Here is a 16,957-nt window from a genome sequence, read left to right as displayed (position 1 = left end):
CCTGCTAGGAAGATGGTAAGTGCTATAGAAATGAAAAACAGAGCAAGGCAGTTTGATAAGAACTGTGAAATTTAATTGAATGATCAGAATTAAGTCTCATCAAGAAGGTGGCATTTGAGCAGAGATCTGAAGGAAAGATGGGAATGAGCCTTGCAATTATCTGGAAGGAAACTGTCTATTTAGAGGAACAGCAAAGGGGGCAGAGGAGCAGGAGGTGAGAGCAGTGTAATAGTGGGGTGCCACATCCTGGTAGACTTCACAAGGGCTTTGAAACTGATGCTAGTGAGATGAGAGCCCTTGGAGAGTGTTTGGCAGAGGCAAGATGTGATCACAGATCTCTAGATACAGATGTAGGTGTGGATGACTTTAATGAAATATAATTTATATATCATATAATTCAATCAGTAAAGTACTTTCCTGCTTTATAGTATATTCACAGAATTGTATAGCCATCACCAAGGTCAATTTTAGAACATCTTCATCATCCCAAAAGGCAAGCCCTTCCTTTCAGATGTCACCTAATCCTTTCACCAGCCCTCACCCCAAACCATAGTAATCACCAATTACTTTCTAGCTCTATAATATTTGCTTCTTCTGGACATTTGGAACAAATGGGATTGTATGATAAATGCTCTTATATCACTGGCTTCTTTCACTTACCCTACTGTTTTCAGGATTTATCCATGTTGCAGCACATTTCAGTATTTCATTCCTTTGTATGGCCAAATATTCCATTGTCTGTATATACCACATTTTGTTTATCCATTCATCTGATAGTAGAATCCAAGGTTGTCTCCACTTTTTGGCTGTTAGTAATAATGGTGCTCTGAACATTCATATACAAGTTTTTATTCGGGCTTATGTTTTCATTTCTGTTTGGCATATACTAGGAGTGGAACTGCTAAGTCAGCTGGTAGCTACATTTCACTTTTCATGAAACAGCCAGACTGTTTCTCTCAGTGACTGCATTTTACACACCAGTCCTGAGGGTTCTTTCTTCACATTGTTGCTAACACTTAATCATATTTTTATACAAGTCATCATAGTGGGTGTGAACTGTTACTGCACTGTGGTTTTGATTTGCATTTTCCTGATGACTGATGATGTTAAGCATCGGTTCATGGGCTTGGTGGCTATTATTTCTCTTCTTTGGAGAACTGTCTATTCCAATCTCTCATGTACTTTTTTAATTGGGTCATTTGTCTTTTTATTGAGTCACAAGAATTCTTTATATATCCTAGATTTGCAAATATTTTCTCCCATTCTGTGGGTTGCCTTTTTGCTTTGTTGATGGTGTCCTTCGAAGCACAAAAATTTTTAATTTTGGGGCGCCTGGGTGGCTCAGTGGGTTAAAGCCTCTGCCTTCAGTTCAGGTCATGATCTCAGGGTCCTGGGATCGAGCCCCGCATCAGGCTCTCCGCTCAGTGGGGAGACTGCTTCCTCCTCTCTCTCTGTCTGCCTCTCTGCCTATTTGTGATCTCTTTCTGTCAAATAAATAAAATCTTTAAAAAATTTTTTTTTAATTTTGATGAAGGGCAGTTCATCTATTTTTTTTCTTTTATTGCTTATACCTTTGGTGTTGTAGCAAAGAATAGGTTGCCAAATCCAAGATCATGAAAATTTACAACTGTGTTTCTTTTTTCTTTTTTTTAAATTTAATTTCTTTTCAGTGTAACAGAATTCATTGTTTATGCACCACACCCAGTGCTCCATATGTGCCCTCCATAATACCCACCACCAGGATCCCCAAACCTCCCACCCCCCACCCTTTCAAAACCCTCAGATTGTTTTTCAGACTGTTTAAAGAGTTTTGGCTTTTTTTTTTTTAACTCGAGATTTCCTTGGAGAGGAACAACTTGGGAGTCTTTTTATTTTTTTTTTTTTAAGATTTTATTTATCCCTTTGAGACAGAGAGAGTATGAGAGTCCTCCAACTTTTTCTCCTTTTTTCAAGATTGTTTTGGCTATTCTAGGGCTTTTGAATTCCCATATGAATTTTAGGATCAGTTGCCAATTTCTACAAAGAAACCAGTGGGGATTTTGATAGGGACTGCATTAACTCTATAGATGAATTTGGAAACTATTGTGATCTTACTAATATTCTGAATTATGAGCTGGGATGTTTTCCATTTATGTAAATCTTCGTTGATTTCTTTCAACTCTGTTTTGTCGTTTTCAGAATATAAGATTTTGCATTTCCTTTGTTAAGTTTTTTCCTAAGTGTTTTATTCTTGTTGATGCTCTTATCAATGAAATTGTTTTCTTAATTTCATTTTTGGATTGCTCATTACAAATGTATAGAAATACAACTGATCTTATCATTGGTATCTTATCACTTCAGGGAACTCATTAATTAGTTCTAATAGTTTTTCAGTGTATATCTTAGATTTTCTGAATATAAGATCATGCTATCTGCAAATAGACTTAGTTTCATTTCCTTTCCAACCAGAATGCTCGTTAGTTCATTTTCTTGCCTGACTCATATTTTAACAAATCCCTCTGGCTTCCATGTTGAGAATACACCAAATCAGGCTGAGAGAAAAGCAGAAGTCCAGGTGGAAAAGATTGTGTGTGGGAGTAGGTGGGAGCAGGCAGGAGCTGGTGGGAGTAGAGAAAGGGTCACAAACTGATTCAGGACATTTCTCTTTTGTTCTTCTCTCCTTTATTTCTTCTTTGTCTTAATGAGCTTCTTGGTGAATTTTTTTTTCCCCTTGACCAACAACAAGGGCAGCACTAACTTTCTTAAAATCTTCCTGAGGTAAAATTCTTAGTAAGCAGTTCTGCATGAAGGAAACAGATACCAGACAGAAGACAAGAGAAACCCAAACCCTTCATGTTCCATTTTTGCAAGAACAGAGCTTACAAGACTGGTTGGACTGAAGACCTATTTTTATGAAAGGAGGAAGAGAGAAGTATCCATCACCAGGTCTCAGAAATGCTGCAACCCTCAGCAACCAGCTAAAGATAGCCCAGGCAAGGAACTCTGTGCCCAGACTTGGGGGCCTTCAATGCTCTGGGAAGAAAGGATATTTCAGGTTCCTCCAGTGAGCAGCCATCCCAAACGATCAGATCCTTCACCTTGGGGAAACCAGCTTACCCAATCTTCCTTAGGAACTTCTCTCTGAAGATAGCAATGCAGGAAAATTCTCCATAAGTCCCCCTCACCCAAATCCTTCAAATCAGATGTGCTTGATCTGTCCCTCCTGGTAGTCAGGATCCTAGAGTTCTAATCAGGGCTGGGGCTGATGGTGAGGCCAGGGAGTCACCTGGGTCACTGTCATGACTCTGAGAGTGAAGGCCTCCTTAAATTGTACATTGGCTTGCCTCATGGTACTGCCAACGCTGGTTCTCATACCAGGTCTGCACTGACAGGCCATGTGGACCAGGGCAAATCCTTCATCCTCTCTGGGCCTCAGTTTGCTCATCTAAGAAGTTGCAGTGCTGGACTTAAGTCAGTGTTTCTCAATAATGACCTACAAACTCAAACTAATTCTTAATTTTCAGATTCACAAAACCTCTACCAAATGTCCTCACTGATTAAAATCTATAAATTGATTTTTAAGAAGATTTTATTGGAGTGTTTGGGTGGCTCAGTTGGTTGAGCATCTGCCTTTGGTTCTGGTCATGATCTCAGTCAGGGTCCTGGGATCAAGCCCTGTGTCATGCTTCCCACTCAATGGGAAGCCTACTTCTTCCTCTCCATCTGCCTGATGCTCCTCCTGTTGTTCTCTCTCTTTCTGTCTGTCAAATAAGTGATTTTATTTGTTTTATGGTGGGGAGGGGCAGAGGAAAAGAGGAGAGAGACTCTTAAGCGACTCCATGCTGAGTATGGAGCCCCATGCGGGGCTTGATCCCAGGACCCTGAGATCATGACCTGAGTCAAAACCAAGAGTTAGACTCTTAACCAAAATGTGCCACCTAGGTGCCCCTATAAGTTGATTTTTAAAAAACCTTTCTTATGAGAACTTAGTGTATGATTCTAGAATTAGTAGATAGATTCCGTGTCCTCTATAGGACTCATCCTTCTTAAAGAAATTGCTTAATCTTATCTAGAGCCCTGAGGCGGATCTCCCCAGGAGCTATTCTAACTTTGCTCCCCACCCTGACCCAATGTGACTGGACCAGAGATAGACCCTAGACTTAAGATGAACCAATCCATAGCCTGGACTGGGTCAAGCCAATTATCCCTTTCAGATGGGAATTGTATAGACCCCATAGTCAATAACAGTGTGCAGTCCAGTGACCAAATCAGACAGATTGACGTTGATAGCCATGTGCAAGCAGAAGCAGGTGCTAACAAAAAGGAGGAGCCAGAGAGAAGCAGTGATGAGTAAGTCCCGTGGCCCATGAAAGATGACAAACTACTTGGCTCTTGAAAGATGTAGAGTACCTTCAGTTCCTGACTTTCCTGTGCTAGTGTCAACATGAGTCATTAACTGCCCCCACATTCTTGAGTTGAGCCCTTATGCAAACCACAGCCAAAGGAATTGTGATTAAAGCAGAAGAAAGGACAAACTCTTCAACAATACACTTGACTGCTATACTTGAAAGAGATTGAGAGACATTCCTGCCTCTGTACTGTAAAGAAAAAAAAAATCTCGACGGATTAAATAGAATCACAGAGGAGAACATAGGCAGTAACCTCTATGCTATCAGCCACAGCAACTTCTTTCAAGATATGTCTCCAAAGGCAAAGGAAAGAAAAGCAAAAATGAATTTTGGGAATTTCATCAAGATCAAAAGCTTCTGCACAGCAAAGGAAACAGTCAACAAAACAAAGAGGCTTCCCCCAGAATAGGAGAAGATATTTGCAAATGACAGTACATACAAAAGGCTGATATCCAGGATCTATAAAGAACTTCTCAAACTCCTACACACACAAAACAGATAATCATGTCAAAACATGGGCAGAAGACATGAACAGACAATTCTCCAATGAAGACATACAAATGGCTATCAGACACATGAAAAAATGTTCATCATCACTAGCCATCAGGGAGATTCAAACCAAAACCGCATTGAGATACCACTTTACACCAGTTAGAATGGCCAAAATTAACAAGACAGGAAATGTGTGTTGGAGAGGATGTGGAGAAAGGGGAACCCTCTTACACTGTTGGTGGGAATGCAAGTTGGTGTAGCCACTTTGGAGAACAGTGTGGCGATTCCTTAAGAAATTAAAAATAGAGCTTCCCTATGACCCTGCAATTGCACTACTGGATACCCCCAAAGATACAGATGTAGTGAAAAGAAGGGCCATCTATACCCCAATGTTCATAGCAACAATGGCCACAGTTGCCAAACTCTGGAAAGATGCCCTTCAACGAATGAATGGATAAGGAGGATGTGGTCCATATACACTATGTAGTATTATGCCTCTATCAGAAAGAATGAATCCCAACTTTTGTATCAGCACGGATGGGACTGGAAGAGATTATACTGAGTGAAATAAGACAAGCAGAGACAGTCAATTATCATATGGTTTCACTTATTTGTGGAGCATAGGAAATAACACAGAGGACATGGGGAGATGGAGAGGAGAAAGGAATTGAGGGAAATTGGAGGGGGAGATGAACCATGAGAGACTATGGACTCTGAAAAACAATATGAGGGTTTTGAAGGGGCAAGGGGTGGGAAGTTGGGTGAGCCTGGTGATGGGTACTATGTAGGGCATGTATTGCATGGAGCACTAGGTGTGGTGCATAAACAATGAATTCTGGTACACTGAATAGAAATTTAAAAAATAATAAATTATTTTAAAAAGAGTTCAAAAAAGGGGCACCTGGGTGGCTCAGTGGGTTGAAGCCTCTGCCTTCAGCTCGGGTCATGATCCCAGGGTCCTGGGATCCGAGCCCCGTATCGGGCTCTCTGCTCAGCAGCAAGCCTGCTTCCTCCTCTCTCCCTGTCTGCCTCTCTGCCTACTTGTGATCTCTGTCAAATAAATAAATAAAAACTTTTTTTAAAAAAAGAGTTCAAAAAAAAAGTAATGTTTAAAAAGTGAATTTTAAAAATCCATGTTCCCATACAAGACCCATCTTTATGTTGCCTACAAGAGACTCATTTTAGTCCTAAAGACACCTGCAGATTGAAAGTAAAGGGACAGAGAAACATTTATCATGCAAATGGAAGTCAAAACAAAGCCATAATAGCCATTCTTATATCAGACGAACTAGATTTTGAACCAAAGACTATAACAAGAAATGAAGAATGATAGTATATCATGATTAAGGGGTCTATCCAACAAGAAGATCTAACAAGTGTAAATATTTATGCCCCCAACATGGGAGCACCCAAATATATAAAAATATTGATAACAAACAGAAAGTTTGTTTGAGTTCATCGATAATACTACAAAAACAGTAGGGGACTTTAATATTCCACTTACATCAAAGGACAGATCATCTAAACAGAAAATCAACAAGGAAACAAAGGCTTTGACACACTGATCCAGACAGACTTAAACAAATATATTCAGAACTTTCTGTCCTAAAGCCGCAGAATACACAATCTTTTCAAGTGCACATGGGACACTCTCCGGAATACTGGGTCGTAAATCAGGCCTCAACAAATACAAAAAGATTGAGATTATACGTGCATATTTTCTGACCACAACACTATGAAACTTGAAGTCAACCATAAGAAAAAGTCTAGAAAGACCACAAGTACATGGAAATTAAACAATATGCTACTAAACAATGAATGGGTCAACCAGGATCAAAGAAGAAATTAAAAAAAGAATACATGGAAACAAATGAAAATGAAAACCCCACAGTCCAAAACCTTTGGGATGCAGCAAAAGCAGACCTAAGAAGCTGTATTTAGTAATAAAAGCCGGGGCGCCTGGGTGGCTCAGTGGGTTGAAGCCTCCTGCCTTCGGCTCAGGTCATGATCCCAGGGTCCTGGGATGGAGCCCCTCATTGGGCTCTCTGCTGCACGGGGAGCCTGCTTCCCTTCCTCTCTCTCTGCCTACCTCTCTGCCTGCCTGTGATCTCTGTCAAATAAATAAATAAAATCTTTTTTAAAAATAAAAATAAAATAAAAGCCTACCTCAAGTAGCAAGAAAAATCTCAAATGAACAACCAGTCTTACACCTGAAGGAGCTAGAAAATGAACAAAGCCTAAAGCCAGCAGAAGGAAGGAAATAATAAAGATTAGTGCAGAAATTTCTGATAGTGAAACTAAATACAATAGAACAGATCAATGAAACCAGGAGCTGCTTCTCTGAAAAAAATAATAAAATTGATAAACCCTTAGCCAGACTTATCAAAAAGAAAACAGAAAGGACCTAAATAAATCAAATCATGAAGGAGAGAAAAAAAAAACAACGAACACAATGGTAATTAATTCAGACGAGAATCATCAATGGATGCTAAGTCAAATGCATGGAGGTTTAGTGAGATGAGGCTATTGGCATAGTTTGAGAGTATCTTTTCACAATATACTTATCAATTACAAAGAGAAAAACTCGAGGAAACCTAGCAGATATCAAATTCACCAAGCAATCAAGATTAATGTCACCAGCGGTCAAACAAGTCAATATCAGGAGTTTCCTGATGTGATGAAACAGGAAGAGGACATCATCACTTCTATATAATGCTCCCAAGAAGGCGTATCTGAGTCTGGTCCTGAGGAAACTACACCAATCTACATTCTGCAGAATGAAAGGTCTGTACTCTTTAATAAGGTTGTAAGGACAGAGAGAGACTAAAGAACTGTTCTAGATGGAAGGAGACAAAAGACATGTGATAATTAAGTGAAAAACATGAACCAAACAGGAAAGAGACATTGTTGAATAATTGGTGAAATCTGAATGATCCTTGGATAGGATGTCAGCATTATACCAATGCTGACTTCTGATGTCCTGGTTTGGAGGGTCATATGTCCTTGCTTTGAGAAGAGGCACGCCGGAGATTCTGGGAGTTTAGGGTATTGTGTTACAAAGATATATATTTATACAACTTTTATATTTTGGATTTGAAATACTACAGGAGCCAACTACATGTATATGACATTTATTTATCATTAGTATACCTAAGATAGATTATGTAATTTTTTCAGTCCCACTATGATATTTTTTCAATTTAGCAAGTATTTCTAATTTTCTAGAATTCTTACTTGCAACTTTTCCCATAACCGTCTTTTCTTGTTTTACAGAATATGCCAATTGCACATGCCACAAGCACATGCCTCCATATCAGCCAGATCAAAATGGAACTCTCCATCTTCGCTTTCAAGCCCATGGATCTCCCTGTCTCAGAGGTCACTGAAAGCAAGTTTCCTCTCTGAGTGGAATGGGGAGCCACTGAAGGTTCTGAACACAGAAGTGACATGATAAAATTTTCTTTTCAAAAGAATCAGCCTATCTCCACTGAGAATAGATGTAGGGAGGCCATGGTAAAAGCAAGATTAAAAATTTTTCTGGTTTGCCCTGGGCTGAGGGGGTTTCCCAAAACTGAACCTGCAATGAGAAAATCAGGAGAGTACCAGCCAAACTGGAAAGAAGTAGTTATTCTAATTAGGATATTATTCCAGAAGGTCCAGATGTGAAATGATTGTCGTATGGCCCAGGTGGGGGTGATTATTACATGTCATATTCTGGACATAAAATGGGTATGTTATATAATATATAATGTATGAGATGTGTCATGAGAGGAAAAGAGAGGATTCTCCTGTTCTTAGGTAGAGTACTAGGAAAGCTGATCTGTTTTCAGCAATAAGAAGGAAGACTTCAGGGGGAGCTATTTGGGAAGAGGGGATGATGAGATGGGGAGCTCAATGTTGGACTTGCTGAGCGTGAGGTATCTATTTGACATCCAAAAGGAGATATTAAATATGCAGTTAAATGGATAAGTCGAGATCAGAGGAGACGGCGCCTGGATGGCTCAGTGGGTTAAAGCCTCTGCCTTCGGCTCAGGTCATGATCCCAGGGTCCTGGGATTGAGCCCCACATTGGGCTCTCTGCTCTGCAGGGAGCCTGCTTTCTCCTCTCTCTCAGCCTGCCTCTCTGCCTACTTGTGATCTCTGTCTGTCAAATAAATAAATAAAATCTTAAAAAAAAAAAAGAGAGATCAGAGGAGAAAAGTTAAGGCTGTAGATACTGATATAGATGATTGTCAGAAAGAAGTTCACAAAAAGTGTAGGTAAGAGTTCGAGAACTTAGTCTGGAGACTCCAGTGAATGAGCTGGAGTCTCATTAGACTCCATAGAAAGGTGAATGAGCTATGGAGAGGAGGAACTGCCAGTGAAGTCGGAGGTCAACCAGGAGAATGTGAGTGCTTGAAGCCAAGTGGTTACAGTGTTCAAAGAAGGAGTGATTGCCTGCCTTCAATGTAAGATGGGACCTGAGAATTGAACATTAGATGTATGTAAATGGAGATCATTGTTGATCTTGACCAGATTTATTTTGGCAGAATGGTGAGGGCAAAATCTTTGATTAAGACAGAATGGGAGATGAAAACTCAAAAGCGACTAGATTAGACGAGTTTTTCAAGTTCCCCAGCAACAAGGGGAGGAGAGAAAGGCAGTACCTGGAAAGGGAAGCAGAGGATTATTTGTTGTGTTTTAAGGTGTGGAAATGCCTGTTTGCATACTGATGGGAATGATACAGTAGAGGGGTAATGACACAGGATAGAGGGGAGGCAGTGGTGAAGCTGTATCCCTAGGATGGAGGGAAGGAATGGGATCTAAGGGCATAGGGGAAGGAGCTGGGCTGATTTAAGACCAGAGATGATGCCTTCATAATAAGAGGAAGATAGAGGATCAGGTAGTTGGGTAGATCTGATTTGGGAGCTCATGGGAATTCTCTTCTGACTCTTCTAATTCTCAGGGAAATCAAGGTAGTTATCTGCAGATGAGGATGGAAGAGATAAAGATATAAAGTCATTGTCAAGGGGAGGAAGGGAGTGAGTAGAATAAGGAAAAGGACAGTTACTGAATAGCATGCTGGGCCCCTTGAGGTTTTTGGTAGTCACGAAGTTAGAGACCAGTCAGCACTTTGAAACTTTCAGTTCCCTGAATTATATCTGTTTCTTGTTTGTTCTTCTTGGTCCTTCATCAGTTTTGGTGTTGATTTTGCAGAGATGTCTGGTGGTTAGTCATTGCCTATTCATGGTTGAAATGAAGGGCTAGGTTAATTCAGGTGGTTGGAGATACACTCTTCAGTTGGAAAGACCCTCCAAGGGCTGCACAGACTAAATGAAAGAAGACCCACAGCTAGACACACGGTCAGGTCTCAGAACTAGGCATCCAAACGCAATCTAAAATCTTCTGGTATGAAACTATATATTTTAACAGCAGTAAATGTCACCTGCAAAGAAAGGAGTATCAGACTGTCATCAGCAACCCTGAAGGCTAGAAGCCAAACACCAACCCTGCAAAATTTTAGAATTCTAGAGCCAGTTCAATGACCAATATAACTTGAAAGTAGCATAAACACACCTTTCGAAGTATTGGGGTGTATCCCAACAAAATAAGGGAATAAACAAAGGAAAAGGGGGGGCAAGAAATAATTAATCCATCTCAGGAGAATGATGAAGGCAAATTATAGGAGAAAGTTTTACTTTTAATTACTGCTGATTGCATACCTTTCTTTAGATTTGAATGTCTAGGTTGTACATTTATCACTCTTTCAACTGTTAAAAAACAAAAGAAATAATAATAGGCTCAAGGTGGAGTCATTTGCCCCCAGGATACCAAACCAAGACTTAATTGTAGTTTCAACCTCTCCCAGGAGTGGAATTTTAGACCAATCTGTCTGGCATTTCCTGGTCAGCATTAGTAAGGTCATCTGCCTGATAAGACCCCAGCCTTTCCCCCAGGGAAGGTAACATGCCTGAAATAATCCTTTTTTTTATCCTTTCGCTAATAGCCTCCCTATTCTACCCTCCTTCCTATAGAAGCCTTCCATTTCATACAGCTTCTTGGAAGTCCTGTCTGTTTCTTAGGTGGGATGCTGCCCTGTTTGTGGATTGTTGAATGACGCCAATTAGGTCTCAGTGTAACTCAGCTCAATTTTTTTTTTTTTTTGCAGGGGAAAAAAGTGATTTAATACCCACCAATTCCCCCACCCACAAGTAATTACATTCTGGGCTTCCACCTTTTCTTCCGATTCTGAATCCTTCTGTTTTTTTCCTGTTAATGAGAGAAAAGTTAAAGTAGACGTAAGGTCATCAAAAACCTTAAAAAAAAAAAAAAGACCAAGGACTCAGTATTCATTTGCCTTACAATTTTTACTTCCATGAAACTGTCTATATTTGTGTGTCCTCCAACCCAGACACACATTCACCCCGTTTATAAAGTGAAGGATGTAAATGAGGGTCTATCAGCTGTTACAGTGAACAGATTTTGTGAGGTGCCTTCTGTTTTAATGTTTTTAAGTTTATCACATTTTGTTGACTTCTGACATTCCACTTTCCTAGATTATAGGAGAGGTCTGTGTGTGTAGTTTGTTTTATTTTTTTTTTAAGATTTTATTTATTTATCAGAGAGAGAGAGCGAGAGCGAGCACAGGCAGACAGAATGGCAGGCAGAGGCAGAGGGAGAAGCAGGCTCCCTGCTGAGCAAGGAGCCCGATGTGGGACTCGATCCCAGGACGCTGGGATCATGACCTGAGCCGAAGGCAGCTGCTTAACCAACTGAGCCACCCAGGCGTCCCTGTAGTTTGTTTTAAAAATGTGCCAATGGCAGGGCATCTGGGTGGATCAGTCAGTTAAGCTTCTGCCTCTTGATTTCACCTCAGGTCATGATCTCGGGATCATGGGAATCAAGCCCCGTGTTGGGCTCCAAGTTCATCAGGGAGTCTGCTTGAGATTCTCTCTCCTTCCCCTCTCCCTCTGCTCCTCCCTTCCCCAACTCTCTCTAAAATAAATAAATAAATATTTTTGAAAAATGTGCCCATCCCTGTACATTAACAAGATTTTTAAAAATAAAGCATTTATTTTATTGGTCTTTTGGGGATATTTGATATATCACCAGTGTATCAAAACTGACCATTAATTACTTCAACAACATTTTCATGACACTGCTGAGGAATCAGCTGTTGAGAAATGTGCAGGTTCCTTTTGTATATCTACACAAGCTTTATTCAGTCAACATTTTCATCATTCACAATGTTTATCTTAGGAGTAGTGGTAATTGGTTTTGTTTTGCCTTGAGTCTTTTTTTTTTTTTAAGATTTTATTTATTTATTTGACAGAGAGAGATCACAAGTAGGCAGAGAGGCAGGCAAAGAGAGAGAGGAGGAAGCAGGTTCCATGCCGAGCAGAGAGCCTGATGCGGGGCTTGATCCCAGGACCTTGAGATCATGACCTGAGCCGAAGGCAGAGGCTTAACCCACTGAGCCACCCAGGCGCCCCTGCCTTGAGTCTAAAGCTTTTTTGGCTGGCTTTATGAAATGCATTTCTGGATTTCTGCCCTCTTAGTGTGTCATTGGTTATTGTCTTTGATACCCTCATATAGCTACTCGAACTCCGAGTGACATCAAAGTTTTGTCCTTCAACAGATTTGATACAGTGACTAGATCTGAAGTGGTCTTCCAGGGGCATTTTGGGCTCAGTGAGAAACACAGGCATGGTACCCTCAAGACCTTCGAGTTCACACTCTTTCTTGCCATTTCTGAGGGTCATAGGTAAGTTCCTCTCAGTTCTGAGGTCTGCCCTCTATACCAAGCTCCCAGTCCAATTGACTTTCCTTTCAGGGTAGGTCAGATTGAACTGGCAGAGGATTCTTCCTAGAACCAAGTGAGGTGCCAGACAGTTCTGCCTGGAACCAAGCCCTAAGTGCTTTGGATCTCAGTTCCCGGTTTCTGAGTGGAAAATTCCAACTGTCGCCGTGCTAAAACTGGGTCCAGTTTAAGACCTGGACTGGGGTTCAGCAGGAGGCCTCAGGCGAATAAAATTTGATTGAATAGGTTTCTTCCTATCTGAAGAATGCCTATCTGAGCATGCCATCTTCTGGTACTTGTGCTTCCTTTACGCTCAAGAAGTATAGTCCTGGTAGGGGAGGAGATGGGTGAGGGGGCTGGCATCAGAGTCTGGGATTCGGTCTGTGGGCGATCAAGTGCTGGACCCACAGCAGCCCCATGTGCACTGGCTTGCATGCATAGGCTACTCTGGGTTCCCCAGGCTGAGGAAGTGGCATGGCTGTGGCGGGCCTGTGGGGTCAGCAGAGGGAGGGCCAGAGGGCACAGCTGTCCTGTGCACGGAGCAGGCGTGAGGCAGCTAGGGGCTGGGATGCCCCATGTCTATGGAGAACTCCTACTTTGTGAAAGGAGAAGTACAGAAAGCAGTCAACACCATCCAGGGACTATTCCAGAGATGGACAGAGCTCCTCCAGGACCCCTCCATAGCAACGAGGGAAGAAATCCACTAGATCACTGATGAGCTGAGGAACAACCTCTGGAGCATAGAATGGGATCTAGAGGACCTTGATGAGATCATAGCAGAGTTTAAGCAAATGCTAGAAAATTCAAACTCGATGCAACTGAATGAAGTATAAGATAAACCTTCGTGCCAAGTACTTGGCAGATTGTCAGGGGCATGAAGGATCAGATGTCAGCTTCATCTGTGCAGGCATTAGCTGAACCAACGACTAGACAGGTACGGCCAGTGGACAGTGGTGGCCAGAACTGGACTGCCGGAATACAGAGAAATATACAGACACCTCGACCTCGGGCTCTAGTTGGCCAACTCCCATTCTATGATGGAGCAGTGGGTGATCTGGAACAGAAGGATGAGCAGTAGGAGCTGGTCTCTGGCAGCATTGGGTGCTGAAGCACAAGTCCCAGCCCACCAGAGGGGAACTGGAGGAACAAGCAGTATACAGATTCTTCCCAGCAGATTTTTCAAGTGTGGTGAGGAATGGGAACATAAGGCAGACACGGCTCTGTTACCTCGCTGGAGATTCGGTCCCAAGGAGGATAGGACATGAACTGACTTCGCTTTATCATCCCATGAGTCTCCTGATCCATCAAACAGAACTTCTTGCTCTGCATCTTAAACTTTAATTTAATGACAAAAAGTTTATAAATTGAGCTTCGATTAATAAAAAAATAATCTTCCCTCTCAAAAATAAAACAAAGCAAACAAGAAAACAACAACAAAAGAGCAACAATCCTGGAAGTTGCAGATATCTGGCAAAATGGCAAAAGTTTACTAAAAGTCATGTAGTATTACAAGGGCCATTATGGGCAACATTCCAATTAAACAAGATTGCTCATTTGAGAAATGCTCAAGGGATTCCAAGTTGAATAAACAAAATGGGATACCTGCTGTAATTGGTATGCAGAAACTTCCAAAAGTCCTCAAGATTCCAAAATAGCTTTACTAAGAGACTCATTACAAACGACTAATGAAAAATTAAAGACTCAAGAGGTACCTAAAACACAAGGCAATAGGACTGCTGTGATTCCTACTACTTCCCTGCAGTCTCTTCACCTGCGTGCTCACATTTACCAAATTCTCTGTTTGAACTGCCTTTCCTCCCTAAAGAGACTATTAGACAGTTACCTTTTAATATTGATGATTAATTGATTGATTGATTGTTATTTAGAGAGAGTGAGAGTATGTTGAATGTGCACAGAGAAGAAGGGGCACAGGGAGACAGAGAGAGAAGCTCAGACTCCCCACTGAGCAAGGAGTCCCATGTGGTGCTCAATCTCACAACCCTGAGATCATGACCTGAGCTTAAATCTAGAGTTGGCACTTAACTGACTGAGCCACCCAGGTGCCCCTAGACAGTTACTGTAAGGACCTCTTTAACTGTTCCTGCTCCCCTTCTCCCGGGGGACTTAAAAACAAGTCCTGGAAACCAGCTCCAGATGTGGAGGCCAAGAAAAACAAGGCTGTACCCACCTCGAGTCTAGCCCTGACATAAGTACAGTCATCCTGGCAAAGCAAAAGCTGGCACCTTGCACTGTAAGAGTGGGTTAGCATCAGAATGGCCATCCTGAAGGCCAGGAAGCCATTTTACTGAGCGTCCCTAACCGGCCCACAAGGTGCATGTAATTTGAGATAAGAGAAAGTAGCTAAAACCTGAAAAAAAACCAACTTAATCATATACCACCAGGACAGTTAGGTGGTGGACCAAATGTTAAAGAAAAACAAATAGTTAACTTGCAGAGATCACTATCCTCCCTTTCAGTGGCCCAATTTCCAGAGACAAATGGTTCAGTACCTCGAGGCCTAAGATCGCCCTCCCCACCATAAAACTGAGGGAGGCTGAGGCACTGCTCAGCGGGGAGCTTGCTTCCCTTCCTCTCTCTCTCTCTCTGCCTGCCTCTCTGCCTGCTTGTGAACTCTCTGTCAAATATATAAATAAATAAATCTTAAAAAAAAAATTTCTTCTACACCTTAATCTCACTTAACCGCCAGGATGGCGCCAGGGTGGTGCAGGGGTGGCAAAAGGTTAAACAAAGGTAAACTGTCAAAGTGGGGTGCATGATATGTATGTAGCTATGGAAAAGTGCCTTGAAGATGCTATATAAACCCTTGGCTTTGAGTGCTTGGGGTCCTTGTTGAAACCCGCTGCGCCGGGCAGATACTTGGACCCCAACTAGCTGGAAATAAACCTCGCTGTGTGACTTGCATTATCGAGAGTGTTCTCTGTCTAATTGAGGGGTGGTCGTCTCCGTACCCTAACATTGCCTTTTTAAAATAAAACTACCCACTGACAAACGACAGCCCTCGGTCAAAGACTGAATGAATGATAGGGTCAAAGTTACGGAATTTCCTACACCTACAGAGGAAAACTTGAAAGTTTTTTGAAGACTGTGGAGCCATTATCTGGGCCAGTGACCCTGGGCTGCCAGATCTTTAGCACCTTGTACACTTTTGGCAGGTCCTGGGGAAGCCCAGATGGATGCAGGAAGCAAGATGGCAAAACCCCAAGAGCGATGAACTAGAGATCCTCGACCAGAAAGGACTGGCAGAATAGCAACTGAACATTTTATAAGCCATTCCTAGAGTCTTTCCTGCTCATGCTGATTGGTATATGATACAAACATGCAGACAAAATAAAGATAAATCTGTGGCAGGTTTTCAAGCTCATTTGAAAGACCTTTCTCTATGGCTTGTTGGGTTCCATACAATACATGAGTTCACCCAGCCTGCTTCAGCTGCCCTTTTTGTAAACGGATCATCTCCTAAAATCAGTGGTTGAATATAAGATAAGAGGCCGTTGCCTGACTGAATTCGTGACCACAGATGAGCATTTTGAAAGGACCCTGAAAAAGATCACAAACAAAAATCCGCCAAACTAATAGCTTCATGGCTACAAGAGCTTCAAGGGCAGAAACTCAATACCTCTCCCATTGCATCCCACTAGAGGTCCATCATTAGAAAATCAATGGTCCAAAGAGTAATGCCTCAGGTATAAGGCACCTGGACACTGGAAAAGAGATTGTCCTCAAAGTTCCTATGTAAATTCTCAAACTTCCTCATGTCTACCTTCAAAGGAGGGATCCCATAGGAGCCTCACCCGTAGCTGATGAGCTCTAAACTGTTACCAATAGTAAACTATTGCCAATAATTCTCCTGAACAGCCAAGGGGAAACTAAAATAAAAATTAATGGGATACCTTATCAAATTCTAGTTGAACTATGCTTTCTACTTTAAACACCACACTCATAAAACAACAAATCCCTCAGAGTACAAAGGAAGCTTCTGTGATGGGGTCATCTAAAAAAGTTCAGAAAGAATTTATCACAGTCGGTACAAACGGCTCTGGGACCTTTTACTGAAAAACACTTCTTACTATGTGATTCAGCCTATCCCCAGGCAGAAATCTTCTGTCTAAATTAAAAGGGCAGGGGCGCCTGGGTAGCACAGTGGGTTAAAGCCTCTGCCTTCAGCTCAGGTCATGATCCCAGGGTCCTAGGATCAAGCCCCCATCGGGCTCTCTGCTCAACTGGGAGCCTGCTTCCCCCTGTCTCTCTGCCTGCCTCTCTGCCTGCTTGTGATCTC

The 16,957-nt window shown here is 41.8% G+C and overlaps 1 pseudogene; it reads left to right on the top strand.

Annotated features, from left to right (window-relative positions):
• The first annotated feature begins 12,503 nt into the window (after nt 1-12,503).
• LOC123394358 lies at nt 12,504-14,657 on the top strand (annotated as a pseudogene).
• Nucleotides 14,658-16,957: the final 2,300 nt, after the last annotated feature.

This window comes from Mustela putorius, unplaced genomic scaffold, assembly GCF_011764305.1.
Source record: "Mustela putorius furo isolate JIRA1106 unplaced genomic scaffold, ASM1176430v1.1 tig00003834_pilon_pilon_pilon, whole genome shotgun sequence".
In the NCBI taxonomy this organism is placed as follows: Eukaryota; Metazoa; Chordata; class Mammalia; order Carnivora; family Mustelidae; genus Mustela; species Mustela putorius.
This window is presented reverse-complemented; position numbering and strand designations above follow the sequence as displayed.